This window comes from Macrobrachium nipponense, chromosome 8 (assembly GCF_015104395.2).
Source record: "Macrobrachium nipponense isolate FS-2020 chromosome 8, ASM1510439v2, whole genome shotgun sequence".
Lineage (NCBI taxonomy): Eukaryota > Metazoa > Arthropoda > Malacostraca > Decapoda > Palaemonidae > Macrobrachium > Macrobrachium nipponense.
The window spans coordinates 109,744,715-109,772,214 of NC_087203.1; the positions used below are offsets into that span (position 1 = coordinate 109,744,715).

The 27,500-nt window shown below is 36.4% G+C and overlaps 1 protein-coding gene across 2 annotated transcripts in view; it reads left to right on the forward strand.

Moving 5' to 3' along the window:
* The window catches only part of LOC135222958 (homeobox protein php-3-like), a 657,411-nt gene that overhangs the window by 206,348 nt on the left and 423,563 nt on the right, over positions 1-27,500 (forward strand). For both annotated transcript variants that reach the window (XM_064261424.1, XM_064261425.1), the window contains exon 3: positions 27,087-27,115. The gene's annotated coding sequence lies outside the window, so the exon portion shown is untranslated. The remainder of the gene's footprint in view (positions 1-27,086; positions 27,116-27,500) is intronic.

The following is a 27,500-nucleotide window of genomic DNA, read 5'->3' on the forward strand; positions in this document are numbered from 1 at the left end:
TATATATATTATATATATATATATACATATATACACACACATATATATATATATATATTATATATCATTATAGAAATATTAATTTATATTGTTTATTTATATATGTGTATATATATGTATTATATTATATGTATAATATTATAGTAATATATATGCATATTATAATAATATATATACATTATATATGTGTGTATATATATATGTATACTATATATATATATATATATATATATTATATATATATATATATATATATCATATATATTCACACACATATATATATAGATATATATATATATATATAAATAATGTATTATTTTATATTGTATGTATATATAATGTATTTATATTTTATGTATAATATATATAGTAATATATAGTATAATATATATGCAGATACTATGTGTGTATGCAATACTACGTATGAAGTAAAAAAAGATGCATAAATACCTTTATGTTCGGAATATTAATAACACTTGACCCGCTCAACATAACTACGCAAATATGAAGTTGATTAATATTTGCATAGTTATGATTTAAGAAGCATGGTGACGTTTATGAATATATTCTAGCACTCAGGCATAATTTATAATCTAGTAGGCTACATTCACAACCGCCCCCCCCCCCCCCAACAGTAATTATCAAAAACAAACAATACTCGTAAAATCGAGGCCTTCTCCTATATCCCGTTTGTTTATTGTCTCTATTTGTATACTTAATGGCATATTACCAAGATAATGAGCAAGTGTTGGCCATGAAATACGATTCCGGTCGGAGCAGGATTTTCCAGATATTTTACGATGTGATCAAGTTAATGATATTTGCCCTAATCTATAGCCAGCAACATGAAGGAAGTGCCTCTCTCTCTCTCTCTCTCTCTCTCTCTCTCTCTCTCTCTCTCTCTCTCTCCTTCTTCTGTCTAAGCGATAGCATACGGAAAATCTCTCTCTCTCTCTCTCTCTCTCTCTCTCTCTCTCCTTCTTTTTTTCTTTTCCTCTTTAAGTGATAGCAGATAGCATACGGAAAATTCTCTCTCTCTCTATCTTCTTCTTCTTTCTGTCTAAGCGATACCATACGGAAAATCTCTCTCTCTCTCTCTCTCTCTCTCTCTCTCTCTCTCTCTCTCTCTCTATTCCTCTTCTTCTTCTTCTGTCTAAGCGATACCATACGGAAAATCTCTCTCTCTCTCTCTCTCTCTCTCTTCTCTCTCTCTCTTCTTCTCTTATTCTTCCTTCTCCTCTCTGTTTATAATTGATAGCAAATAGCATACGGAAAATTCTCTCTCTCTCTCTCTTACTTCGTCTCTCTTTACTCTCTGCTCTTTTTATTTTGCTATTACCATTTTATTATTACCCCCTAGTTTATTTGTGCTCGCCTAATCCGGTATATCATCTCTTTATCGCCGGCCATCACGGACAAATATCCCTAAATAACGGCGCTGCTATTGTACTATAAGCTAATACTGACTGCCCTCTCTGACGATCTTGGGCCATACAATCGGATCTCTCTCTCTCTCTCTCTCTCTCTCTCTCTGCAACGATGGTCGTTTGATCAGTAACGTTATGCAATGTTTGGGCTGGGCAGTATTTGGAGATGAGAGAGAAGAGAGAGAGAGAGAGAGAGAGAGGGAGGGGGGGGGTGGGGGGGGGGGGGCTAGTGGGGGAGCGGCTAACAACCTCAGTGCTTAAGTATTTGCTGTAAATTGGAGTGTTTACACCTGTCTCCATCCACTAACAGGGAAAAAAAAGGGAGCTCGGGAGTTCTGTCTGCCTGTATGTCTATCTACATCTATACATATACATACATATACATATATATGTATATATATGCATGTATGTATGTATATATATGTGTATGTATATGTATATATACATATATAATATATATATATATATATGGTGTGTGTGTGTGTGTGCATGTACGTATATATGATTAAGCATACACGTGTAAATATTAATAAATACATATGTGTTACTGTCGTGTTGAGTATGCCAATAAATACTACACGACTTCAATACTTTTTTAAGGAAACGGAAACCTTATAAATTTCGAGCGACTCAATAAAATTTAAGAAAGAACCACGTTATCACAAAGCGGAAGTCTTTTCATGACTTGTCCTTTGTACTTTTTTTTTATACTTTTATTTTTTGTTGATCCGTTGTATAGTTTTTGGTTGCATTTTTGAGCGAGGGAGTCTGTTTTCTTTTTTGGGGCGGATAATGAGAGATCGTACACCCCCCCGCACCCCCCCACCCCCCGGCCCCACTTCTTCGAAGGAGACCCCGTCGCCGTTGGAATGAGTCTCTTTTCCCCCATTCGCCTGAAAAGTGGCCATTTTTATGTGACATGATAATTGCAGTTTAATGTCTCATTTACCATTGTAGTTCCATAGCTCCCTCTCCTCCTGTTTGATTTATTGGTCCATTTATCAGGCAGCGCGTAATTTCATAATTACGTCAGAATACTCGGAATTTTCCCGCTGCTCCTTGTGCTGCGTATGTATATATATAAATTATTCATATCACTCCGGGTTGTATCGGTTCATTAACTGCCAGACCTGCTATCAACTTGATGTGCGACCTTTAGCTTCCTGCCCAGGGGACGCCATGTTGGGAGTGTACCCTGTCATTCTTCTAAATTAGCTATACACGTATATAACGCACTGTGTATGTATGTATTTCGTTATGTAAAATAATTCGCATTGGGTTTCAAAATAAGATTACATAAATGTAGTTTCTGTATGTATATCCATAAAATATAGAGAAGGTTATGTATGTATTTATGTATGTATGTAAAAAAATCACAATGCGTTTTAAAATAAGATTACATAAATGTAGTTTCTGTATGTAGTATGTATATCCATAACATTAACTGACAGAAGAATGAACACACTATTGTCTTTTTAAATGCACTGATTTTGTATCATGCACTAATAAATCGGCCTACCAATAATTTTTACGGGCTGCTCTGTGAGCAAGAGCCCTTGCTGGTATAAGGCCAGGTTAATCTAATAAAAAACAACCACCACTAATGACTGTGTACTATTACGCAAGCAGTTCTTCCGTGACTCCAAATAACGCCATAAAATAAATTTGTCAGCTTTTACAGCGACGACCATTATCACTTGATAGATTGATAGATTGAGCAGGTTAATGAAACTGTTATCTTTGCTGGCAAAATCGTTGATGATGAATATATCAAATCTTGACATTTTTGTTTTGGGGAAAAACACACATTCTCCCCTCACAACGCAGAACTATAAATGCTCTACAAATTACAGCTATGTAATTGTATTTGAAAATTTATATCATATATATACCATTATAACACAACAGTAAAAAAAATTATGGAGAAAACCAGTTTACTTCTTCCATCAGATCTGAAAATGACCATGGATAAAGTACAATTACCGTCCTCATCCTGGCAATCAATGAGAAAACGCTCCCCCGACTCCAAAACTGATTTCTATACCAGAAAGTGTTGTACAGTCATAGACCAAAGTAATCATCAGTCATTGGCAGGGGTTAGTAATGAGATTGTACGATTAAAGTTAAATTTTTGCTAGGCTCTGTCCTCTTGCTAATAAGAAAATCGAGTCTTTAGCATCGAAGGACAATAAAGAACTTGAAGAACCAATGCATTTAAGTTGCTGTGGTCTTTTATTATACAAAAACGACACCATCGTAAATAGATTAATCAAGTTCTATATTATCCTTCAATGCTAAGAGCTCCATTTTCTTATTAATAAGAGGACAGAGTCTGGCAAATTTTCGGCTTTTAATTTTGAGATGGGCTAGTTTAGTAATAATGAGACCATAGGGTCTTGCAAGCGCGTATGACAGTAAAGGCTTGAATGATTTAATAAACCATAGGAAAGAGAGATATAGACCTTCAGGAAAATTGCCAGAGGTATAATATAGAAAGACGTGAGTTCCAAAAGAGGTGGCAGGGACCAAAATTTAAACGTATATGACAATTTTTACCTCCTTGGGCCAGTCTTAATCATTCATTAAATTCACCAATTCCCTTTTGTTCATGAGTTGCAAGCCGTGAATCAGCCAACTCTCTCTCTCTCTCTCTCTCTCTCTCTCTCTCTCTCTCTCTCTCTCAACCTCTTCGGTTTTACCTCCTTGGATTCACCAATTCCCTTTTGTTCACGAGTTGGAAGCCGTGAACCGGATATCTCTCTCTCTCTCTCTCTCTCTCTCTCTCTCTCTCTCTCTCTCTCTCTCTCTCTCTCTCTCTCTCTCGTTCTGGATTCACACGGACAAATTAGCTTTAACGGCCTGTATTATCGTCTCGCCGGAGCCTAAGCTGAGAATTTAAGGAGCCTCTTGATATCTCTTTAATAATTAATTCGTCGTTGTTTACCTCCGGCATCAAGAAATCTTGGCTTGTGAGACGACAAAAGCGATCGCCGAGCATAACGCCTCCGACGCCGTCGTTTACCCGCGACTAATTGCAGACTGCAACACCCAAATTTTGACCCATAACTCATTCGGCGCCATGCTGTATAGGGGAGCCCCGATCTCTCCCAGGATTCCTCCACCCACTGCCCTTCCCATACCGACGATCCATCATCTCCCTGCCTTCGTAAACCTTCTTGTTATTTTAGATATTTTTTATTTTTAATCTCTTTTCCCAGATCTACTCCCCCCTCTGCCTACGTGCCCCTTCAAAAACTCCCCCCCTTCCCCATTCCTACTCCCTCCCCCAAGCTGGTTCTTATCTGCTTGCTATTCGCAAATTACTCATATCTTAGTTTTATTTTCAGATCCAACCCCCTCATACGCACCCTTTCTCAACACCCCGCCCCCCCACACACATACACCTTGTTATCAGCTTACTATCCTCAAATGACTCATTTTAGATTTTTTCATCTTTCTGCCATTTAGGGGCCAGACTTAATTTCGTTTTTCCTCTTTTTCCTCCTTTTGCTGTGGTTTTTTTCCCCGCTGCCCTTTCCCTTATCACCTGTGCTCCTAAAAAGAAGAAGAAAAAAAAAACTTCCGTTATTTCACCACCATTTTTTTTACTTCCTTTCCTTTTATCCCGTTTTTTGTAATATTTAGTTTTTTATCTTCCATTTTATGGTATAGCTTGGTTTCGTCGTCGGTGTGAATTAAAAGATGCTGCCTAACGGAGTTTATCTAAGAATTACTTTTCTAAAATCCCCTAAGCCGCCTCCCTCCATAAAAGACCCCTCTCTCTCTCTCTCTCTCTCTCTCTCTCTCTCTCTCTCTCTCTCTCTCCACATGCCTCGCTAACATTATGCAAGAGTATGAATTACGTATGCATATGAAAAGAAGGAACCTTTTGCTTTCGCTCCACTTTTTTTGGGGTCGTATTAAATATTAAAATTTCCCCTTTCCGGAGCTCCTAAAAGGCTCTCCCCACCCCCTTTTCCTTCCACCGCCGGTCCCAAACTGACATGTCTTTGGAGCTGGTCTCCTCCTTTTTTTTTTTTTTTTTTTTTTACCTCGGATACATATCCTTTTCCTCTTTCCCACTACTGGTCTTTACCTGTTTATTGCCGTGATGTCCCACCACTTGTTTCAATTATACGGTTTATTACTGCGTCCCACTTACCATTATTCGTGTCAGTTACTTTTCCCATGAGGTAAGGGAAAATGTGAGGGAGGAATAAAAAAAGTGACACAGAAACATCGGAAAATTTAATGGACGCTTTTAGCCATTAATACGTCGATGGAATTAGAAGGGAATTGCCGGTCTGATAAAACCGAGCCGGTGTAAACTTGAGAGTTTTTATATTCTGTCACAAATTTTCACAAATTTTCATGGGGCTTAATTCCAGGTGTCCGGTGCTGGGGTCTCCTTTTTTTCCAGGTGGACGAATTTTTGTCTCTACTGTTTGTTTCTGCAGCTTTCGTTCCAGTTAGATATACTGCATTTTCTTCAATGAAAAACTCCTTTCAGGAATAAAATCCCTGAATAGGTTTTTTTTTGGTTGCTTTTGGTATTGTTGCAGAAAAATATAGTACATCTAGGGAAAAGTCTATTTAGGAATAGGCCTCTGAATAGCTTTTTTATTTATTTTTATTTATTTATTTATTGCTGCAGAAAAATATAGAGCAATATAAAATATAAAACTCAATTCAGGAATAAACCCCTGAATAGGTTTTTTTTTTAATAATGTTGGTATTGTTGCGGAAAAGTATAGAGCCTTTTCTCCCTGGGAAAAACTCCATTCAGTAATAAATCCCTGAATAGGTTTTTTTTATTAATGTTGGTATTATTGCAGAAAAATATAGTACATCTTCTAGGGAGAAACGAATAATCCTATGAATATGTTTTTGTTGTTGCTGTTGATATTGTTGCAGTAGAATATAATGCATCTTTAAGGAAAGAACTGAAATCAAGGAATAAACTCGTGAATAGGTTTTCATTTATATATATATTATATATATATATATATTATATATATACTATATATATATGGATATATATATATATATATATATATATTTAATTTTTTTTTGACAGTGCACCTCAAGTCCAGAGTTGCAATTCATCTGGGCCAGGAGATTTCCATATGTCCAATAGTTTATTTATTTTTTTTAGAATATTACATTACAATTAACAGTAAAAACTATAAGTGGTGAGTTATCATAAATGTTTCAGCAATTCAAACCTAATTTTTAATTATTATTGTTATTGACCTTTTTATCATCATTACAATTACACTCAGTTTGGAGTTGTACTGCTATTCGAATTACTAATAATTTCTTACCCGGGGAGTAAGCCTACAAACTTCTCTGTTGTTGTTGCTGTTCTTGGTGTTGTTGTTCTTGTTTAGGGTAGGAAAGCTCTATGGAAAAACATAAAAGTGTCTGAAAAAGGTGTTTCTCGTGAGTTAAAGATTGAGGAATTTTAGGATAGGAGATTTATTATTTACTTATTAGACTTAAAATGTAAATAATAAATAATGTGCCTATTAAACAGTACAGAACAATTATTTCTAATAAAATATAGCATATTTATTTTAATTTTTGTTGGTGAAACAAGGCTATGTGACCGTAGCTTTTAGTACGTGCCCTGAAAGCTGGAGGGCGGATCACGCCATGTTGTATTCTTATTTGGGGTTAGATCTTTGATTATTGAAAAAAGTCTATTTAAATTTTTTTTTTTTTCGAAGCTGGAAAATCACAGGAACGTAATGAGAGAAATAAGTATCAAAGCATCACATGTGTTACAAAGGTTCTTTTCCCCTACACCTAGTATTAAATTTATCAATTTAAAAATTCATATTTAAGAATTTATCAGTGTAAAACTTTATTGATTTAAAATGAATAAAAAAAAATTACCAATCATGCCAGTGTCGGGAAAAATTTTTGAAAATTTATTAGTTTAGAAATTTATCGGTTTAAATATTTATCAGTTTAAAAGTTCGTCAATTTAAAAATTTATCAGTTTAAAAATATATAAATTTAAAAATTATCAATTTAAAATTTCATCAATTTGAAATTTTATCAATTAGAAATTGAATCAATTTGAAATTTTATCAATTTAAAAATTTATCAGTTGAAAATTTGTCAATTTTAAATTGGTCTCTCGTTATCAGCACCATCATAATCTGCCTTATACTCCAGATAATCTGGTACTGTTAGTTAAGCCAATTATTTCCCCAACCATTTCCACATCTCTCTCTCTCTCTCTCTCTCTCTCTCTCTCTCTCTCTCTCTCTCTCTCTCTCTCTCTCCTCTGTGCCATAACGTGGATATAGGACTTGGTCGGGCCTGCTGTTATTACATACACCCAAGGTTTAATTATGTGATCGTAAACCACGGTGATCTGCCCCGGCCCAACTTCGACCAGCTACGCCATCATGAGTTTTCCGTCGGAGTCCGTCGTACCGTCCGTCCGTCTTCGCACTAATTGACATTCACGATTCCCTTCCTCCCCCCCGCCCCACCATTTTTTTTTTTTTTTGCGTATTGGTTATTCCGTAACACCCTTAATTTAAACCTCAACCTCCTCCTCCTCCCACTCCCCTCCCCTCCTTTTCCTTCCCCCTCCCCTCCTTTTTTCTTTCCCCCTCCCTTCCCTCCTCCTCCTCCTTTGTTTTCCCTTTTCTTTTTGTATTTGTTATTCCGTACCCTTAATCTTACCCCCTCCCCCTCCCCCACCCCCAACCTCTGCCTGCCCATTCAGCAGTTGTACTTCGTCGCTGTCCAACCCCTCCAACCACCTGATTTTCCCCAGCCCTTGTTATCACAATGATTATCTCGTTTTCCGACAATCGGCGTGGCGGCGGTGGCGGTGGCCTTTTGCCATGCCATGCCTTTGGTACCGGGGAGATTCTGGCGTTCGTCGAGAGCTTTTTTTTTTCCCTTCTAATTGAGTTGATTATTGTTGCTGTATTTATTTCGAAGGGTTGTCTTGTCATTAATTTTTATGTCTGTATCCTGTAACATTTGTGATCATAAATTATGATTATCGGTTTTGGTCTTTCTGTTGATGTACTTTTTTTTTTTTTTTTGTCAACTTAAGATGTAGTCGTTTGAACTCGTTTTGCATATAATTTTTATTCTTCAAGGAAACATTCGAAGTCAAATTAAGTTAACTTATAAAAAGAATTCAGAATCACTTAGGAATGAATGAAGTTAATCTTTAGTTTACAACCTATGGTTGCCTGTAAGTTTTTTTATAGCTTTCTGCTTCAGAGTAAATCCATATGCAGTCCAATCTTCGCATCCTATTTACCTCTCTTAGCTCCAAGTTGCCTGAAGCTGATGTTCTCTCTTTATCTCGGTCATCTGCTCACATGTCATCCAAATATTCTACATCATGAGCTTACCCATTGGCACCTCTCCATTGCTCATATGCTCTCTCCATCTCATATTCAATAGTCTTCTCCAGAGAGACATATGAAAGCTCTCTCTCTCTCTCTCTCTCTCTCTCTCTCTCAGTGTGGAAGAGTTTAAAAGAAAACTAGACATAATCATGAGGACTCTGTGGATGAACAGTAAAACCTGCTTTTAGAGATAAGTGAATGTACGATGTCTCCTCGGATGGACTAACAAGTCTTTGAGACATCCTGATCCTTGTAACTCTCTCTCTCTCTCTCATTTTATTGTCTATGTTTCGGCTGCCCACAATGCCGCATTCCATGTGAAGCCTTCACCAATCATTTCTTTAAATGAAATTGCAGTTTCCTTGTTAGCATCTTTTTCTTCCTTAAAAAATTATCTCCATCGCGTTATATTTCAGCTTTGATTAGTCGCTTGCTTCAAGGCAACTGAAATGCTCTACCTCTTCGATTAATACAAAGATAATCCCCGATTCCTGCAATTATCTTTTCCCTAATTTAGTTTTTTTAAGAATACTCCTTTAACCTACTTCATAAAAAATAATCTCAATCGCGTTATATTTCAGCTCTAGTTAGTCCCTTGTTATAAGGCAACTGAAGTGCTCTACCTCTTCGAATAATGCAAAAACTATCACTGATTCCTACAATTATCTTATCCCTAATTTATTTATTTATTTTTAAGAATCCTCCTTTATCATAGTTCGGTAACTGTATATTAAACGCAGGTGTTTGTTTTTGACAACCATCCATCGCTCCAGTCTACGTTTAATCGTTCTGAAATTCCCATAAGCATCCTTCGCAGCGTCCTACCGAAAGCTTTATTCAAAATCAATAGCACATAAAAAAAAAAACTTCTTCCTGGTCTAAATTCTCTCTCTCTGCCATAATCGACGTGGTACCTGTTGCCTCCCTTGTCCTACACCGAGATCTGAAGGCAAAAGGGGCTTTCACTGTGAATTTCTTCTCAGTCCAATAAAATCTTCATGTTTACATTATTTGTAAAATCTTGGATGGGTGATTAGTGAAGATTATAATATCTGGTTGCTTTTGATCAATATGGAGATTCCTCCTTGGACGAGTGGGTTACGTGCTCGCTTACCGATTCTGTAGTCCGAAGTTCGATTCCCCGCTCTGCCAACGTGGAACTAGAGGAATGTATTTCTGGTGATTTAGAAATTCATTTCTCGATATCATGTGGTTCGGACCCCACAATAAGCTGTAAGTCCCGTTGCTAAGTAACCAAATTGGTTCATAGCCACGTAAAAAATAGCTAATCCAGGTTAGTCATTCTCCTGTTTTATTCTTTCGTTTTAGTAGCACCGCTTCGTCTCTGGCTATCCCTTGAAGACCTTAAAGAAATCTTATGCGAATTAAGAGTCCTGCAAAAAATTATATTCGAGTATAATCACAAAGAAGAAACGTCATAGAAAAAAATTACAATGACGAAAAAATAGAACTAGCTATAAATTATAACTTATAAGCAAAGAACTTCTGAAAAACGCAAATATAATATAAGTGTAATGCAACTATTCCAAATTATATTCATAATGTGAAAATTAAAACAATCTGCTACCGAAAGGTTTGTATTGCATTCTCACACAATTTCGAAATTCGTCCGTATAATCATCTGCCCTAGTAAGACGGACCCTAATTTTAAAACTTGTTATTTAAAAAAAGATAATGTTCACTGATGAGTTATATTTCTTTTGCGAAATACTACCTCTGCAAATTATTTGGGCTTACACAATGGTTAGAGCTGTTTGTCATTTGTCTTATGTTTACGTTGTGTTCACTTTGTTTAATGAATCTTTTGACCTTTTGACCTTGATTTTTAAAATTTATTTATTTATTTATTTATTTATTTATTTATTTATTTTTGCAAAATCCGTTAGATGAAACTTCGATCCTTTTTTGGAGAATTAGTTACAATGAAATTTCTAAGTGGATCGAAATTCCCTAAGGGCAATAACCTTATAATCTTTAATTTGTCTTTATGATAAATTAAGAATTAAAGTTTCGTGGCATTATTGAAAAATTTCCACGCCTGTAAGGTTCTTAACTATTAACGGATTTAAAATTTTTGATAGAATTTGGATATTTCAAAATATTTTCCACTTTAATGTTGAATGGCATTCATTAATTTTTTTATTATAGTGAGGAATTGTGTTCTCCTACGTTTTTGACACTGGCATTAATTTGGTTTTATTTAAGATTATTAATGATTTGAGGCAAATATTTTAGGTTTTAATACAAAAGCGCTATTCTTTGTAGTATTTTTTTTTTAATTAGTTTGAAAGTTTGTTATGGTAAAAGTGATGTGGTTGGTATTATTATTATTATTATTATTATTATTATTATTATTATTATTATTATTATTATTATTATTATTATTCCCAATAAACTGATGTCAAGATGCAAAGACAGCTTTCCATCGAAGGCAACACCTTAATTTTAAATAATAGCAAAAGTTAAGATATCTCAATCTATCGTTTTTGATAGATAGTGCTACTGTTGCATTCGGTGATTTTACTGTTTTTAATTCGATTTCTTTTGCAAATGTTTATTGCATTGTTGCCGTCGACGCAGACGTTACTTTTTATTTTCGTAAAAAGCTACAATAATTTGTGTTCTTTGCATCATTGTTCATGGTCTGTTGAACAACTTGCTGCTTCAGGTGAAATATTCCAAGTTTAATCTTTCGGTTAGTTAACCAGAATTAGCATAAATCTATAGTTTTTCCAAAAGCTCCAATTACCAACTTTTTTTACGGGACACATATAAAAAACATGTATACCATTATATGTAAATAATAGAAAATGACAACATGTTTATAAGACACATGTTATGTATATACATTTGAATTTGAATCATGCAAAATGGCGTTATGTTCCAGTTCATGAGCAATGCACGACTCGGCTTTTTATTTTGTTTCCTTTTTATGTCAGCGAGACGCAAAACAAGCGCCAGATCCCTCATTACTTGCTCATCATTGTAACGATTCGTGGTTAAATGGGTGCAACATACAACACCGCCCTCCTCCTCCTCCTCCTCCTCCTCCTCCTCCTCCTCCTCCTCCTCCTCCTCCTCCTCCTCCTCCTCCCTCCTCCCTCCTCCTCCTCCAATAGCGGCACACAAGAAAAGGGCGACAACACTTACACGCACTTCCACAAGAGAGAGAGAAGAGACGTTACAATAAAATTTATTCCTCGTCTTACAAGAGACGGTTTTTCTTTTATCCTTCATCTCTCTCTCTCTCTCTCTCCTCGTGCTTTCGTGTCCGTTTTTGCGTCGCACGTTAATTTCCGCATAAATTTACATTGTAATATTAAAACACATTAATGCCACTTTCGTAATTTAACGAGCGACTCGGCCGCCGAGAGATGAAGAAGACGATTTGGCTCGATATACGAGGCTGGTTTTAAGCATCTGGCGCGCGCGCGCGCCGGATTTGCACCTCCGGGAAGTATATATTTACGATCATAATAATAGCGACGGGATTTCTTCATTATCACTCTTATCACCACTTTATTTCGTGGTGTTTCGAATTCGCCAGTTTTCTGACTGGACTTGAGTTTATGCAACATCTGGTCTCATTTGAATCTGTTTATTTTTAAACACAAGTTTACTTTTAGTGATTATACTTGACTTATTTTCCTGATTGGACTTGACTTTATGCAAAATCAATCTCATTAGAATGTACCCATTATTATATAAGTTTACTTTTGGTTATTATTCTTGACTTATTTTCCTGATTGGACTTGACTTTATGCAAAATCGGATCTCATTTGAATTTACATATTTTTACATTTAAGCTTACTTTTAGTGATTATTCTTGACTTACTTTAAAGATAGGAATTGAGTTTACACAACATTGGGTCTCATTTGAACTTGCTTATTTTTAAATATGAATTTACTCGCAGTGATTATTCATGACTGACTTTTCTGATCAAATATTAAAGTTGCGTTTATGCAACCCCGGTATTTTGTTGAATCTACTAATTTTTAATTTTTAGTTTACTTTTAGTAAATATTCTTGACTTCCATTTCAGATTGAGGTCAAGTTTATGCAGCTTTTTCTCATTTGTAAATATTCATTTGTCAGTGAGTTTATTTTGAGTTGCTATTCTTGGCTTACTCTTCTGATTAAAGTTGGAGTTTATGCAGAGTTTTTTCTCCTTCTGTAATAATGAATTTTAAATATAAGCTAACAGTGAAAGACTAGTATTCTTGCCTGACTTTTCTGATGCAAGTTAGCTTCAAGCAACGTCGTCTTTTTCTGAAATATTCTTTTATAAATATAAGTTTACTTTGAGTTATATAACTTTTCTTCTATGATTTTGGTAATCACACAATCACGTCTTTTGGAGATGTAAAAGTTGGAAGCAAAATAGATTTAACTTGATCGATGCTTAATAGATTTTTAGTTACGTTGATGCTTTCCGTTTATGTTCATTGAAAATTATTAAATACCTTATGTCTCTCTCTCTCTCTCTCTCTCTCTCTCTCTCTCTCTTCTCTCTCTCTCTCTCTCTCGTTTTATGAAGTTATTTAAAGGTGATATTCTTAATTTTGTCCTTTCAGAAATAGGAATTATATTTTTGATGCGCATGTTGGCCTTGTCTCACTACCATTGATATAGACTACAGGAACTACATAAGCTAGCTGTCGACCATTGAGATATACTACATATACAAAACTGCATAATAGCTAGTTGTCGACCATTGATATGCACTACATAAACTACATAATATCTAGTTGTCGATCGTTGATATACACTACATATCCTACATAAACTACACAAAAGCTAACTGTCGACCATTAATATACACTACATTTACTACATAAACCACAAAAAAAAAAACTAATTTTCGACAAACTTTATAAATAAAGGCCAAGTACAAAATCGCGGGGCACAACAGCCCCCTCTAGCACATGTTCGTGTTCGCCAGTGAGGAGTATTTAATTCGTTGATAATAAAGCTTGTTAATTGTCTCCACCTGCTGTTGGCGATGACGTCACGAGCCCTGGCCCCAATAACTTGCCCCCAGCAGGAGTCTGACAGCCAATCAGGGGCCAGAGTGCTCCCCTGGCGATTGTTTGCTCAAACCTCTATTCCGTATATACCTCCACTTTGGCCTCTGCCTTCGCCCATTGTGTACACTGGATACGTTTCTCTCTCTCTCTCTCTCCTCTCTCTCTCTCTCTCTCTGAGTGGATTTTCAAGTCTATTGTTTTGGTGTTGTGGTATTTCCGATTTTAACTTTTCCTCGAACTTAATATTTTTTTCAAATATACGTTCATTTTGTTACCTTTTTCACTTGGTCCTACTATTTTATGTTTTCTGTTTTCGCGTTAATTCTCATTTGCATTGCGCATGCGTTTTGCGAATCTGATGAATGTCAGTCTGTATCCTGCTTAACACCTTCTCTCTCTCTCTCTCTCTGTCACAGCAAGTATGTAGCTTTTAAGTGAAAGTATCTCCCATAAGTTATTGCCATTTTTAAACTCATCGACGTACCCTTCACATTTCTTTGTAGCCTCTTGATGGATTTCTTCCATTTTGTTTGACGTCCTCAATGCTTCATCCTATGTAACGCATACTTTCATTTTACATGAACGTCTTTATCTCCCTGTTCAGTCACCCATATACAAAACGTATATGGGTGACTGGTATCACTATAAAACCCGTCTTAATTGCTCAATGTCTTTGGCTACGCCTGTTGATTGTAATTAAATCCTTTATGTTTTTAATCGTCTCCATCGTAAATCACCGTCATTTAAGCTTCTCTGGTCTTTTGTAAATTTAATTGCCTAATTCAATCCGGATTTCGCATTGTTTCATTTCGTCTATATACTGAGATATCATTAGTAAGAAGTTTTAGTGGTTTCTGAATTGACAGATTTACAAACGGACTTTTTTTTTTAACTTGATATTGGCCATATAACATTCATATCGTTTACTTCGTAAAAGTGTTTCGTGACTATGCAGTATACTATAGCATATCGTTGTTCTTCGATCTTTCAGTCATTGCTAACAGTTGCAGAGCTTTTAGTGAAGTCGATACTAACTAGCGTTACTTTTAATAAAGTCATTCTCTCTCTCTCTCTCTCTCTCTCTCTCTCTCTACTTTAGGTATTATTGGGTAAACATAAATCCGTGACTTTCAGCAGTTTGGAAGTATGTTGTAATGACTTGGCAATAATCTTTCGTTGCTACATCAGTAATAAATATTCGGGAAGCCTGGACGACGGCCAGTTTTATGAAGTGTTCATACTTCACGAACCTACAGCCAATTCTACGAAATTATACATCTCAAGCGAAGTGCAAAATTCGAGATTTATTCAAAGGCACTGGGGTTCTTTAACTCCTGTGTAGGAAAAAAAGTGTTGCATAAATAGCTCAAATGACTAAAATTAATATTCTCGATGATGCGCAGTCGTGACCAACTCCCAAACCAAAATTAGCAGTTATTGAAATCACCTTTGAGAAACTCAAGAATCTCAGGTTACAGATCTCTGTCACCTCCCTGACACATCCATTAGTCACCAGCTTACAAATAAGCCTTATACGTCTCGAATAGAGATCGATTTAGACTGTCGTTCAAAGGCCGCCAATTGAAGGACACCATTTATATTGCCAATGTGAAAGGAATTCCTAAGGACTTCTCCTGGGTATCTTTTTTATACTTTACTTACCATCTTCTCCTGGGATTTTTTTTTTTTTTTTTTCTTTAACTTACCATCAGCCACGTCCCACCCATGAAAAGTTCATTGTTAAGGCGGGGAAGAATGGTTCATTAACCATTTGCCTATTCCTTTTGTTTTGAAAAATAAGCTAAAAGAAATATTTTGAATATTCTTGCCCTTATTTTACATATTGGTCATCTTTTTTTCATATTGTGTACCTTAATGCTTTATCATAGAAATATTAAATGCGTTCCATAAATGCAATATATACGTACATGTAAAGATAAAGAAATAATTTATATTTATATTTGCCTGAAATAGGAATATGAATGAAGAAAAAACTAAATTCAGTTTCCTAATGTTTACCTGACCAGATAAAAGGTGCGTCTTGGAAATATCAGTTCTTAGTGATGAAGACATTATTATTATATTTAGATATTATGATTATTATTATTATTATTATTATTATTAATTATTATTATTATTATTATTCACCCCGTTGTTGCACAGACAAGAAAAGGGGAGGTGTCCGAGATCATGCAGTTTTATCTAGCATCCTTAACTAAAACACCCAGCAGTGTTTTGCTCGATGTCTATTTTACAACCTCACCTATGGTCATGAATGTTGTTGGAATTAGACATTTCGAACAGTGGGCAAACTCGTTTTTGTTTAGTGGTATAGTCAGGAACTTTATTCTTTATTTTCCTCCTCTCTCTCTCTCTCTCTCTCTCTCTCTCTCTCTCTCTCTCTCTCTCTCTCTCTCTCTCTCTCTTGATTAATTGATTAATTGATAAATTGATGGATTGAAACAAGCATTTTTAACCATGTTTAAACACATTTTTTGAGTGGTATAGTCAGGAGTTCTAGTCTGTATTTTCGCCCATACCTCTCTCTCTCTCTCTCTCTCTCTCTCTCTCTCTCTCTCTCTCTCTCTCGATTGCTGTTTGAATCAAACACATTTTATTGAGTGGTATATTCAGGAGTGTTGCTCTCTCTCTCTCTCTCTTGATTGCCGTTTGAATCAAACACATTTTATTGAGTGGTATATTCAGGAGTGTTGCTCTCTCTCTCTCTCACGGTATATATATGAAAGGAAGGAGAGAAACGCTAAGGTCATCACAGCGAAGACTGTTGCCTTAGCGAGGGTGAAGGACAGAGGACCTCCGACCCCCAAAATGGAGGCCTGGGCGTTCGGGACCAAGACAGAGCTCCTCGGGAGTGCTGATGAAGACATTCTTTTCTGTTTGCTCTTAAAGGCGGATTCGGCCTCGGCCCGGCGTTGTAAGATGACCCTTACGGGCGTCCGCTTTCATTATCTGTCAGAGAGTATAGATTCTTTTCGAGTGTAAAATCCGATATCTTATGGTAATTCTCTCTCTCTCTCTCTCTCTCTCTCTCTCTCTCTCTCTCTCTCTCTCTCTCTCAAATTTTTTTTTGGGGGAGTTGCTAATTTCTCTTTTTTATTATTCTTACCATTCATATAAGATGGCGCAAGGTCAACCATTATTCGAATGATGTATAAAACCCTATGATATAGTGGTCTCTCTCTCTCTCTCTCTCTCTCTCTCTCTCTCTCTCTCTCTCTCTCTCTCTCAGCATCAGAACATCAATAAAGGTCCTGACATTCCCCCTGGGGCTTTGTTATTCATTCCTATTATCATTGTCACCGACAAGGAAACCTCATTTTAATCACAAACGCTCCCAGACTTGTATGCGGGAACCGCAGAACAATGACCTACCTACTCTAAATTCAACAAGTTTGGTTCTGTGATCCTTACTGTCCCAAAAACCTTTCTTCCGCCAAATTTACAATTTGAAAAACCTTTGAATGAAACACCCGACAAATTCTGTTCTGGCCCTTTCACGCCCGTTTTAACTTCTTCATTAAATTGTTGTGAATATCCTCATAACGAGCCTTTCATATCTACATAACAAATGCCTATGGGAAGACGCGGGGTTGGAAAAAGGGGGGAGGAGGAGTGAAGTTGGGCGTGAGTGAGTGAGTGAGGTTGGATATGGATGGAGTGAGGTTGCATTCTGTAGACAGAATCCTTTTTTTTTTTTTTTTTTTTTTTCCAAAGCCGTTAAGGACAAACTAGCAACCTCGTGATTCTAGGGGTAGGATCGTTAACGACTTTCTCGGTTGCCATGTTGCCAGATATTTATATACTCTCTCTCTCTCTCTCTCTCTCTCTCTCTCTCTCTCTCTCTCTCTCTCTCCAGCCTTATTCGCGGATCCTCTCCTTAAGATATTTACTTATCTACATTGAGATAAAACGAAGTAGGCCTATGCCGCAGCCATGTTGGTCTAGGAATCAATTTTCCCCTTATGAATTCGTTAGGATTTCCGTGTATGTGGAAAAAATAATACGGGATAAATTCCAAGTCAGGGTAATCGATCAGCCGTGTAAATAAGGAGGTTCAAGAAGAATCTGGGAGTAATTTAGTTTCAGTATAAATTTGGCATGATATCCAGAGAGAGAGAGAGAGAAAGAGAGAGAGAGAGAGAGAGAGAGAGAGAGAGAGAGACCTCTCCGTGTAAATGGAAAATATAATACGGAATAAATTCCAAATTCCAAGTCAAGGTAATCGATCAGCCGTGTACATGTGGGTCAAGAAGAAGAATCTGGGAATAATTTAGATTCCGTATGAATTCGGTAGAATATCCAGATGGAGAGAGAGAGAGAGAGAGAGAGAGAGAGAGAGAGAGAGAGAGAGAGGCCTGTCCGTGTAAATAAAAAAAAAAATAATGCAAGATAAATTCGCAGTCAAGATGATCGACCAGCCGTGTAAATAAGGCGAGGAAAAGACGAAGAAAAGACGAAGAACCAGTGGGTCTTCTCTTGCCGTCTTCATTAACAGAAGGGGCCCCAGACACAGAGAGAGAGGAGTGTTTCTCTTTCCTTATCTGAGAATTCCAGCTCTAAAAGATAATGAAGAAAGAGGGCGAAATAAACCCCGTTACGTTGGATTCTTAATGGGGAAGCTCTCTGAAAGAAGGAGAAGAAGAAGAAGCACCAGTTAATTAGACTCTCTCTCTCTCTCTCTCTCTCTCTCTCTCTCTCTCTCTCTCCGTAATTGTTTGGAAATCGGGAGAGCCTGCAGGGGAAGAAAAGGAGATTGAGTGTGTGTGTGTGTGTGTGTGATGGCACTGGCCGCCTCTTTTCCCTCCTGTTTCTTTTGGAGGAAGAAGGGTTCCCCTGGGGAAGGAGAGTGTATTCTTCTCCTCCTCCTCCTCCTCCTCCTCCTCCTCCCCCTCCTCTTCATTTTCTTCTTCCTTCTTCCTGTCATTTCTCGGAGAATGACGAGTTTTTCCCTTTTCCCTCCACAAAATGGCGCCGGTGGTCTTTCTTTTACACCATAAATTTTGGAGAGGATGTCCATCTCAGAATCAACAAATGTCTGGGTTTTTGCGTCGCGGGGGTCGGGGTGGGGGGGGGGGGGGGGGGTGAGCTCTAGAGGAAATGTTTGGGGGGCCCGGGGGATGTTAGCCTAAAGCCTAAATTATCCTATTTGTATGCCTGACCAAAACTGCGCCATCTTGCATCGTAGGCCTAAGAAGAGACTTCATTCGCATCGTTTAGGCCTACTGCTTGGCGTTTTCAATTTCGTCTCCGTCTGCGTTTCAGCTCTCTTTCCTCGTCCCTGTCTATTTATTATCCCCGCATTCTGTAGAGTTATTTAGATGAACCGTAGCAAATTTCCTTCCCTGAACGTGCTTTAAAGATTTTGTCTCGGTCAAAAAATGTATGGGAATCCTTTTTTTTATTTTTTTTTTATTTTCATCCTCAATGAAACTCGACCAATAATGTCCTGCATTCGATAATTCTGTATTATTTAAAAACATAATTATAAGAATTATAGAATTACTATACTATGTAAAAGATATAATACAGTGCCATAAATTCATGGTCTGGCACTCTTCTTCTTGTCTTGGTTGGCTAGCCGCGTCCAGACGTCTACACCAAGCCTCTTAGTTGTTCTTACACCCTAACTCTGCTTGTACAAATCTATATTCTCATTGATTACGATCCCTGTGCTATATAACAACTTTTAACTTGCAATGATTTGGGATTTCTCCGCTTAATAAAGAATTTGAGAGCGGCAGAACATAAATCCTTCATGAATAAGTTACGAAGGTTATTTTCATGTCAGGTCAGGCCAAGTCATGGTGTTAGGTCAAGTATGACGGTCGGGTTTTGTGTCAATTTGGGTCAAGTTTCAGTTTTAAATATGATTGGCCGAAAGCTATGTTGATTGATTTTTACGATATACAGAATAAGATGTAAGAGAGAAATATTACTTTATTTTGTTGACGTATTATAAAATCGCTATTTTGATATTGACAAAAACCTTCCTTTTATTGGTTGCCTTCTGATTTTGATGTTTGTGGCATTTCGCAGTTATTCTTATTTCAGGTATACATTCTGTTATCGAAACTCTTTCCTTAGAAAACTTGTAGAAATCTTTCAGCAAATTGTAAAACAAGAATCTCAGGGTCTAGAGATAAAGATTTTCCTTCTTTCATCCATCAATATAATTTTCAATCCTCTGTAATTCTCTCTTCAATTCGTACCAACCATATTTCACTCAAGTGAGACATTGTTGTTTTGGCCTAGGAAGAGGAGGAGGAGGAGGAGGAGGAGGAGGAGGAGAAGGAGGATTTTATTTATTTATTTATTAATTTCAGAGAAAACCTTTCTACAAACTCTTGCTGTCAAAACAAACAGTTTTAACGTGATAGGCCTATGGAGGAGGAGGAGGAGGAGGAGGAGGAGGAGGAGGATTATTTCCCCCCGCTGTAATGCAGCCACTCGTTAAATTACAAAAGCCGCCCTTTATGAGTTTCATGGTGGCGAATAAATTCTCATATGTGGAGCTGTGGTGGAAATTGCCTTTAATGAGACCTTCGGTTATTTCTTGCGCTGCTGCTGCTGCTGCTGCTGATGCTGCTGCTGCTGATGCTACTGCTACTGCTGCTATTGCGGTCCGTCGGTCCCATTCATAAACGAAAGATGATAGTGATAGTAGTTTGTTTGTTTTAATTGTTTTGGGATTGTCTTTAGTATTTTTTCCTTTAACAGATTTTGGATTGTCTTTTGGATTTGTTTTAATTGTTTTGGGATTGTCTTTTGAATTTGATTTAATTTTTTTGGATTGTCTTTCGTATTTGCTTTTGAATTTGATTTAATTTTTGTTTGGATTGTCTTTCGTGTTTGCTTTAATTCTTTTTGGATTGTCTTTGAATTTGATTTAATTTTTTGGATCGTCTTTCGTATTTGTTTTAATTTTTTTTTGGATTATCTTTTGAATTTGATTTAATTTTTTTGGACTGCCTTTCGTATTTGCTTTAATTGTTTTTGGATTGTCTTTTGAATTTGATATAATTGTTTTTGGATTTTCTTTCGTATTTGCTTTATTGTTTTTGGATTGTCTTTTGTAGTTGCTTGGATTGTTTTTTGTTTTTCTGTTGTATTTGCTTAACATATTTTGGATTGTCTTTTATATTGGCTTTAATTGTTTTTGGATTGTCTTTTGTATTCGCTTTAAGTGTTTCTGGATTGTCTTTTGTAGTTGATGTAATTGTTTCTGGATTGTGCTTGATATTTACTTTTGTTGTTTCTCCATTGTCTTTTGTAGTTACTTTCTTTGACCTCTGATTGTGATCCATTCCTCGTTTTCTGTGCTTGAAGGTCCTGAGTGGAATAGCCCTCTTTCATTTCTTTCAAAAGTGACATTTATTCATTTTCTGGGCATGAAAGTAAAGCCCTTTACAGCCCAACCTCAATTTTTTGTTATTTTTATTTATTTAGCTTTCTCTTACTTGCAGCTATGATCCTTCTTTCCTTCTCTTGCTTTCAAAAATGTTTAGTCATTTTCTGAGCATGGCAGTAAAGGGCGCAACAATCTACATTTCCTACTCGAAAAATGCCAATGATTACTTTCCTAAGCTTAGAAGTAAAGGACCCTAAACCCACCCCCTCAAACTCCCCCCTCCCCCCATATTTTTTTTTTTTTCATCTATTCATTTTTCCTTTTCTACCCTCGCATAGCGTGCATCCCAATTCGTCCTCTTCGAATATAGTTTGAATGCATTAGCTAATGGACTCCAATGCTTCCCTCAACTACCCCTCCCCAACCCTTACTCCCTCCCTCCCTCTCCCCCCTATCTCGCCCCTTCCCTCCTGTAACACCAAGGAGCTACAGAGATCGATGCCTCACACGGTATATAATGCATCTTAATATCGGAATACATGGAATACATTTCACTTGCCTCCATGCTCGTATACACTGAACGAGTAAAACATGCACACACACGTACACACATGAATACACACACTTACACATACATACACACACACATACATAGACTCCTCAATACGTGAGGGATACATAACAAGCAGGATTGATTTCGTATAATCCGTTAGCAAGATTACTCCCGCAGGAGTATTTGTCGAAGCAGCGTTTCCTCCGTTGATATAAGTTTTTATAGTCTCATAAACAGGTGATATATTGAAAGTTGGGGGGATGGCTGGGGGTTGGGGGGGTTAGGGGTGAGGGGATGGGGTGTGGGAAGTGGTTGGTAGGGGAGAGGGGAGGTTATGGTACCGTAGCTGAAGGTGGGGTGGGAGTAGGGTGTGAAGGTAGGGGGAGTTGTTGGGTGGGTGGTTGTGAGTAGAAGAGAAGGCTTTTAAGGAGCAAGAGGAACGCTCCGAGTCCCGTGGCCAATGATGCCTCTGCCTCCTCCTCCTCCTCCTCCTCATCTCTCTTCTCCCATCTCTCTTCATTGACGGGATGGCGAGTATCGGGGATGCGCTGGGAGCGGGAGAGAACTCACAGCATCCATCCTCCGCTCGGTTTCCATTTTATATCTTCATCATTCTGAAGTCGAACATGAGATGGGGGAAAGGCAGCAGCTGGGGGGAGGAGGAGGACCATGGGAGGCAGAGCACACGGAATCAAAAGTTATGGCGTTCCAATTTTGATCTGTTTCATTTAAAATAATCATCTCTGTACATACACACACACATTTATACACACACAACACATACACACACACACACAAAAGTATATCTTAGTTTTACCAGACCACTGAGCTGATTAACAGCTCTCCTAGGGCTGGCCCGAAGGATTGGATATTTTTACGTGGCTAGGAACCAATTGGTGACCTAGCAACGGGACCTACAGCTTATTGTGGGATCCGAACCACACTATATCGAGAAATGAATTTCTATCACCAGAAATAAATTCCTCTGATTCCGCGTTGGCCAAGCCGGGATTCGAACTTCGGACCACGCACACACACACACACACATATATATGTATGTGTATGTGTACGTATATATGGATATGTGTATGTATATGTGTATATATATATGTATATATATATACATATACATTTATACATATATATAATGAACCTTACGTCCTCAAATGTTGGTTAGAACAGCTTTGATATAAGAAAATACACGGCCTCGTTATTTCCATTATTCGCCAAAGCGAGAACAAGTACCCTACTCGGTGTGAAACGCACATACAAACGCACTCTTTATCCTCGAATATGAGTATTGCAAAAATTAGTGTAGAATAAACAGACAATTCAATATCTTTCAGTGGAATAAATGTTTCGCCGTTAATCGGAAAACTGACAGAAGTCTGGCATCGTCACCTGACGATGCAGAAGTTGTGATTAAGCTAAGCACATTTTTCATAAACGTCCTCTAACTTGATTATATATATATATATATATATATATATATATATATATATATATATATATATATATATATATATATATATGGGTTTTCCTACTTTCCTATTAGAATGGATAGGATCAAGTGGCTGCTAACCTTCCATTCAGCATCAAGTCATCATCTGCCACATTCACTAACAACCCAATTCTCTTTATAGTCTATAGAGGCAAACTGGTATATAATGGAAGCAAGTTTCTGGCAGCACCTTGTGGGTAAAAATAATAGCTCGTAAAAAAAGAGAACCTGAATAAAAAAGAAAAAAACTCGCTAAATGAGAAACATGATGAGTATTAAAATTGCATATCCGGTTCAATGTATTTTTCGGGTTCAACTGTACTAAGTTAACCTTCTATCAGTTTTAAGATTTTATAACCAATAAGATTTTTAAAATTCGTCTATCATTCTTTATTATTTATGGATGACTGGTTAATTGTTTTGTTTGAAAAGCTCATTTATATTCCCTTACCTAACCCCATAACATTGAACGAAATGGAAGATGTCTAGCGTGGAGATTATTTCAAAATACCAGTCTAAAAATGTCATACCCCTTAGCTTTGCACCTTCATTTTAGTTATTTGTAAAGTAAAACTATTGAGATGGCTTTGTCAATCCGTCCGCATTGTTTCTTGTCCGCCCTCAGATCTTAAAAACTTCTAAGGCTAGTGGGCTGCAAATTGGTATGTTGATAATCCACCCTCCAGTCATCAAACATATCAACTTTCAGCCCTCTAGCGTCAGTAGATTTTATTTGATTTAAGGTTAAATTAGACATAATCTTACGTCTGGCAATGATGTAGGAAAGGCTAATACCGGGCCGTGGTGAAAGTTTCATGGACAGTGGCTCACACAGCATTATACCGAGACCACCGAAAAAAGGATCTATTTTCGATGGCTTTGATTAGACGCTGTACGGAAAACTCGACTGTGCCGATAAGATTCTTGACCCTCCTGCAAACATTTGAGACTTCAATGTTATAAAAGATGGGCACTAAAAGTTGATGAGAATTTTTCGGAAGCCTGGGTCACATATTCTCCTTTTTTACCATTCCTATGTTTCTCTCGCTTCATCTATTGATATCAATCTACAGAATAATTCCATATTCCACATTACGTTTACATAACATGTCTCTATAGAGACCTGTAATAGGGTAAGGGGCTACATGACGAGATTTCATATTCAAGACGTAAATAATTTACAAGACGCAGTTTAAGTAAAATCTCATGGAGATCACGTATCCTGCAATATTATTATTTATTTATTATTATTATTCTTCAGTTGATGAACCGTATTCTTATGGAACAAGCCCACTGTAAGTACTAAATACGATTATGCATTTATACTTACTGTCATACAGATATTCGATATTATTTTTCGTTTGTATCACTCATTATTGTTATAAATATAATGCAATTAAATCTTAACACAGATGACTACGTTAGTTTTGAAATACGGAAATTTGTTGATATGTAAAAACTAGACGCACAGGTTGTTTTTATTCCTCATTCTCACTTGAAGTATATGTATATATATATATATATATATATATATATATATATATATATATATATATACATATACATATAAATATATGTGTATTAATATATATATATATATATTTATATATATATATATAATATTTTATATATATATATATAAAAGCTAAAACAGAATGGAACAGCTTCATAGCTACGGAGACGCGTCAAAGATATTTGGGGACCCGTAGAGAAGAAACCTGTTCTACTCATTAGGCAGAAATCTCCCGAAGGAAGTAGATAAAAAAAAAAAGAAAAAGAATCAGGACTCCCTCAATCTGAATGCTTCTGCCCCCTACTCCCTCCCCCTCCCTCCACTAGATCCTCCTTCTAATACCTCTTCCCTCACCCTCCCTCCCCCCCCCCCGTCGCCCTCTCTAAAATAGAATCCAGGTAACATCCAGACAGGTTTTCCAGAGTCGGACTCCAGGCTGAGCTTGGCAGGGGTCCGGAGGCCAGCTATGAGAAGAAGTCTCCCCCCTTATCGCTCTATCGAGACGACATGGAGCAAAATTTACATAGCATTTTAATCAAGATGGCCTCTGCGCGGGATATATAGACGAGAGAAACATGGAGGCGTCCGCTGCGCGATTCGACCGGAGATAAAAGGAGCCAGACGCTGGAAATGAGCAGAGACACGTATTTCTTTTTTTTTTTTTTCTTTTTATTTTTTTTTTTTTTGTCTCGTCTTTTTAGGATTATTTTCTTTAATTCTTTTAAAGATTTTTTAATTTTTTAATTTTTTAGAATTTTTTTTTTAAGATTATTTTCTTTTTATTTCTAAAAATTATTTTCTTTTTTAAAGAGTTTTCTCTTTATTTTTTAAGATTTTTTTTAATCTTTTAAAGATATTTTCTCTTTGTTGTTTTAAAGATTACCTTTTCTCCTTTTTCTTCTTCTTTTTTTGTTTCGTCTTTTTAAGATTATTTTCATTTTTATTTTTCGAAGATTATTTTCAAATTTTTTAAAGATTTTTTTTATTTTTTATTTTTAAGATTATTTTATTCTTATTTTTTTTATTATTTCAATTTTTATTTTTTAAAGAGCATTTTCCTTGTATATTTTTTAGATTATTTTCTTTTTATTCTTTATGATATTTTCCTTAAATTAAAAAAAAATTATTTTCATTTTATTTTGTAAAGAATATTCTACTTTTTATTGCGCTTAAGAACTAGAGAAAAAAATTGTGGATTTTTTGAGTGGATTCTTTCTACACAGCGTAAAAGTCAAGCTATCACAGCAAATTGTGCTGTGGCTGAAAGAACACCAATTTAATAATATCGTTTACGTGGAACGTCTAACACCTCCTGTAAATCTTTTGCCTTAGATGCAGTTTATTTAGCAGCATCACAATGGCGTTTTGTTAATAGCAAATTGTCATTTGCTAATAGCCCTTGCTGTATTCATGAGTGTAACAGATTCCTCATTATTATCATTACAGGATAAACAGTTATCCATTTAAGAATTATTTTGCCATTTAAAAATTATTTTGCCGTTTAAGAATTATTTTGATTTGACTTCATATTGTGTTACCTATTAGTCGATTGCATATTTTGTATATTTTTCTGACTCTTTCACTGTCGACCTCTCCTCTTAAATGGTCTAACCACTGACTATCATTGTATTCAGATTCTCTCTCTCTCTCTCTCTCTCTCTCTCTTTTACACGCGCACACTCACGCATATACTCACAAACTAAGTCGTTATTGCAAATGGGATAACCTCGACGAGGTAATGCCACACAAGGTCAGTTATCTTCAGTCTTTGGTTTTTTCATATACAAGGTGTCCATAAAGTCCCAGTACCATTACAAGTATTTATTGCTCGTAATGGTACTGGGACTTTATGGACACCCTGTATTTTGCCTGCTCATATGAACTTCAATGACTGACTCACCTAAAAAAAAATATTCAGCAAAGATTGCTAGATTACCTAAAATTCATTTTGACTGCTAAGTTACTTGAGATATGTTTAGTGTGTATGTGTGTGCGTGTGTTTTAGATTCAGCTGGCATATGCCAGCACGGGCCGCTGACCTAAGGCAGTAAGTGAGATAAGGTATGAAGGGCATTAAGAAGCTTGGCGTGGACCTCATGACTCTGTCAAACCGACAGAGCTGACTCGAGATAAAGGGTAAACTCAGTTGATGATGAAGTTATTAGATGTATATGTATTTGATTATGTATTTTTATATGATTGTTTTGCAACCTTCTTTTTTCAGGAACCAAAATCGAATGTTTTTTTTTTTTGTAATTCATTCAACATCTTCTCTTTTCTTTTCAGTTTCACTTTGCCGACTACTTGAGGTCAAGGTAAGAACATTTGAAGTTTCGCTGGAGTCGAAATAAAATGTTTAAAAAACATTTTATTTTCGAACAATTCATTTTCGCCCGCATAGTATTTTTTTTCTTTTCCTACATATGTTTAGCGTACTTTAGATTTCGCGTTAGCAAGAGCTGTTCTAATGTTGATAACAGTTTCTGATTCGCTTTCATTTTAATTTGCGATGTGTTGGTGTTTTCATTTTAATTTGTGCTTGATGTTATTTTTCTGGTTTCAGTCTCTGCTCCGTTCTTGTTTGTGTCTGCGTCTGTTTTTTTTATTTTATTTTATTATTATTTTTTTTTTTACATTTGGAATTTTCTGTGGTGAAAGCTTGATATAAAAAATTGATGACTTGATAATAATCTTTATTAT